This window comes from Macadamia integrifolia, chromosome 14 (genome assembly GCF_013358625.1).
Source record: "Macadamia integrifolia cultivar HAES 741 chromosome 14, SCU_Mint_v3, whole genome shotgun sequence".
In the NCBI taxonomy this organism is placed as follows: domain Eukaryota; kingdom Viridiplantae; phylum Streptophyta; class Magnoliopsida; order Proteales; family Proteaceae; genus Macadamia; species Macadamia integrifolia.
Genome location: NC_056570.1, coordinates 19,480,301 through 19,485,001, shown reverse-complemented (window position 1 = coordinate 19,485,001; position 4,701 = coordinate 19,480,301).

Genomic DNA, 4,701 nt, shown 5'->3' with positions numbered 1-4,701 from the left:
GAGCCCAAGAATTCCATCAAATATCTTAGGAGAACCACTGTTCTGACCACATCCAAAGATGAAGCCCGGTATGACATTGTTTGGTGAGAGATGCAAAACTTCCTTTGCAAAATCACCCATGGTGGAAACGTCACTATGGTAGTTCATGAAGTATTTGCATCTGATGGAGCATGGTAAGTTAGGGTAGGTTACAGATTTGAGTAGTGAGCACTCTATGGTATGGCAGGGTATGGCAGCATAGGAAGAAGAAAGAGATAAGTCAAAAACTGGACGTTTCTGGTTGAAGCATCTAACTTCATTTGGTTTGCATTGTATCCACGTAAAATAACTTCTGGTGTCAAAGAGAAGGTAAAAATATTCTTTTGGTGGTCTGAATGCAAGTTCTACTTTAAAATAGGGAACACCAAGTAGCGTTTTGTACAAGATAGGTATCTTCACCTCCAGAAGGTTGGTCTATTCATCAGAACTTGTATTACGGAAATGATAAAATTAGAGAAATAACATGTACAGAGTTTGGTGTAAAAGAACAACGAAGGTATCAAGAATTCAAAGCTTATTCCACCTATTCTTGTGGCTGAAAAGTTAACAGAATAGCTTGAGGAGATCATCATAAGGAATAGAATGAACAGGGTGGTAGACATCTTCATCTCTTGTAACTCTGTTTTCAAACACGGCTATGCTTTAGTCCAAATTCTAGAGGCAGGAGGGAAGGGGTGAGATGAATAGGGATGAAGTGGAAAGACAATGGGTGGAAGGGTTAATATATAGATAGTGGGTTTGGATGATAGTGACATCAAATCCCCACATTTTTTATTTTATTTTATTTTGGTAAAAATCCCCATGAAAAAAGAAAAAAAAAGAAGAGAGACAGTGAAAGGAGAAGAGAAAGTATTCCCTATTAATAATATATTAATAGGGAGAGGGATAGGTATGCCGCCGATATCAAGTATGCTAGCGGATAGCACCAAAAGGAACACATGATGGAGTATCAATCAGGAAATATATGAGGGTCATTTCAGAAAAAGGGAAGAGAGAGATAGACACAATAGGTGCTAGCATACTTGATATCAGCGACATACTCAACCTTTTCCCATAATCCTCGCTGAACGGTTTCGTTGCACGGCTTTTACACAGAGGAACCATTATAATATTTAATGAAGAAAAGAGTTCTACTTTAAAATAGGGAACACCATGTAGCGTCTTGTACAAGATAGGTATCTTCACCTCCGGAAGGTTGGTCTATTCATTCGAACCTGTATTACGAAAATGATAAAATTAGAGAAATAACATGTACAAATTTTAGTGTAAAAGAACAACTAAGGTATCAAGAATTCAAGGCTTATTATACCTATTCTTGTGGCTGAAAAGTTAACAGAATAGCTTGAGGAGATCATCATGAGGAATAGAATGAACAGGGTGGTAGACATCTTCATCTCTTGTAACTCTGTTTTCAAACTCTGCTATGCTTCAGTCCAAATTCTAGAGGCAGGAGGGAAGGGGTGAGATGAATAGGGATGAAGTGGAAAGACAATGGGTGGAAGGGTTAATAGATAGATAGTGGGTTTGGATGATAGTGACATCAAATCCCCACATTTTTTATTTTATTTTATTTCGGTAAAAATCCCCACAAAAAAAGAAAAAAAAGAAGAGAGACAGTGAAAGGAGAAGAGAAAGTATTCCCTATTAATAATATATTAATAGGGAGAGGGATAGGTATGCCGCCAATATCAAGTATGCTAGTGGATAGCACCAATAGGAACACATGATGGAGTATCATTCAGGAAGGATATGAGGGTCATTTCAGAAAAAGGGAAGAGAGAGATAGACACAATATGTGATAGCATACTTGATATCGGCGGCATACCCAACCTTTTCCCATATTAATAATAAGGAAAAAGAATAGTCCTCGCTACACGGTTTCGTTGCACGGCTTTTATACACAGGAACCATTATAATATTTAATGAAGAAAAGAGGTCTACTTTAAAATAGGGAACACCAAGCAGTGTTTTGTACAAGATAGGTATCTTCACCTCCTGAAGGTTGGTCTATTTATCAGAACCTGTATTACGGAAATGATAAAATTAGAGAAATAACATGTACAGATTTTGGTGTAAAAGAACAACTATGGTATCAAGAATTCAAAGCTTATTATACCTATTCTTGTGGCTGAAAAGTTAACAGAATAGCTTGAGGAGATCATCATGAGGAATAGAATGAACAGGGTGGTAGACATCTTCATCTCTTGTAACTCTGTTTTCAAACTCTGCTATGCTTCAGTCCAAATTCTAGAGGCAGGAGGGAAGGGGTGAGATGAACAGGGATGAAGTGGAAAGACAATGGGTGGAAGGGTTAATATATAGATAGTGGGTTTGGATGATAGTGACAGTAAATCCCCACATTTTTTATTTTATTTTATTTTGGTAAAAATCCCCACGAAAAAAAAAGAAAAAAGAAGAGAGACAGTGAAAGGAGAAGAAAAAGTATTCCCTACTAATAATATATTAATAGGGAGAGGGATAGGTATGCCGCCGATATCAAGTATGCTAGCGGATAGCACTAATAGGAACACATGATGGAGTATCATTCAGGAAGGATATGAGAGTCATTTCAGAAAAAGGGAAGAGTGAGATAGACACAATAGGTGCTAGCATACTTGATATCGGCAGCATACCCAACCTTTTCCCATATTAATAATAAAGAAAAAGAATAGTACTCGCAGCACGGTTTCGTTGCACGGCTTGTACACACAGGAACCATTATAATATTTAATGTAGAAAAGAGGTCTACTTTCAAATAAAGAACACCAAGCAGCGTTTTGTACAAGATAGGTATCTTCACCTCCGGAAGGTTGGTCTATTCATCAGAACCTGTATTACGGAAATGATAAAATTAGAGAAATAACATGTACAGATTTTGGTGTAAAAGAAAAACTATGGTATCTAGAATTCAAAGCTTATTATACCTATTCTTGTGGCTGAAAAGTTAACAGAATAGTTTGAGGAGATCATCATGAGGAATAGAATGAACACGGTGGTAGACACCTTCATCTCTTGTAAGTCTGTTTTCAAACTCTGCTATGTTTCAGTCCAAATTCTAGAGGCAGGAGGGAAGGGGTGAGATGAACAGGGATGAACTGGAAAGACAGTGGGTGGAAGGGTTAATATATAGATAGTGGGTTTGGATGATAGTGACATCAAATCCCCAAATTTTTTATTTTATTGTATTTTGGTAAAAATCCCCACGAAAAAAAAAAGAAAAAAGAAGAGACAGCGAAAGGAGAAGAGAAAGTATTCCCTACTAATAATATATTAATAGGGAGAGGGATAGGTATCCCGCCGATATCAAGTATGCTAGCGGATAGCACCAATAGGAACACATGATGGAGTATCATTCAAGAGGGTCATTTTAGAAAAAGGGAAGAGAGAGATAGACACAATAGGTGCCAGCATACTTGATTTCGGCTGCATACCCAACCTTTTCCCATATTAATAATAAGGAAAAAGAATAGTCCTCCCGGCACGGTTTCGTTGCACGGCTTTTACACAGAGGAACCATTATAATATTTAATGAAGAAAAGTGTTCAACTTTAAAATAGGGAACACCAAGCAGCGTTTTGTACAAGATAGGTATCTTCACCTCCGGAAGGTTGGTCTATTCATCAGAACCTGTATTACGGAAATGATAAAATTAGAGAAATAACATGTGCAGATTTTGGTGTAAAAGAACAACTAATGTATCAAGAATTCAAAGCTTATGATACCTATTCTAGTGGCTGAAAAGTTAACAGAATAGCTTGAGGAGATCATTAATGGGAATAGAATGAACAGGGTGGTAGACATCTTCATCTCTTGTAACTCTGTTTTCAAACTTTGCTATGCTTCAGTCCAAATTCTAGAGGCAGGAGGGAAGGGGTGGGATGAACAGGGATGAAGTGGAAAGACAATGGGTGGAAGGGTTTATATATATATATAATGGGTTTGGATGATAGTGACATCAAATCCCCACATTTATTATTTTATTTTATTTTGGTAAAAATCCCCACGAAAAAAGAAAAGAAAAGAAGAGAGACAGTGAAAGGAGAAGAGAAAGTATTCCCTAATAATAATATATTAATAGGGAGAGGGATAGGTATGTCGCCGATATCAAATATGCTAGCAGATAGCACCAATAGGAACACATGATGGAGTATCATTCAGGAAGGATATGAGGGTCATTTCAGAAAAAGGGAAGAGAGTGATAGACACAATAGGTGCTAGCATATTTGATATCGGCGGGATACCAAACATTTTCCCATATTAATAATAGGGAAAAAGAATAGTCCTCGCTGCACGGTTTTACACACAGGAACCATTATAATATTTAATGAAGAAAAGAGTTCTACTTTAAAATAGGGAACACCTAGCAGCGTTTTGTACAAGATAGGTATCTTCACCTCTGGAAGGTTGGTCTATTCATCAGAACCGGTATTACGGAAATGATAAAATTAGAGAAATAACATGTACAGATTTTGGTGTAAAAGAACAACTAAGGTATCAAGAATTCAAAGCTTATTATACCTATTCTTGTGGCTGAAAAGTTAAGAGAATAGTTTGAGGAGATCATCATGACGAATAGAATGAACAGGGTGGTAGACACCTTCATCTCTTGTAACTTTGTTTTCAAACTCTGCTATGTTTCAGTCCAAATTCTAGAGGCAGGAG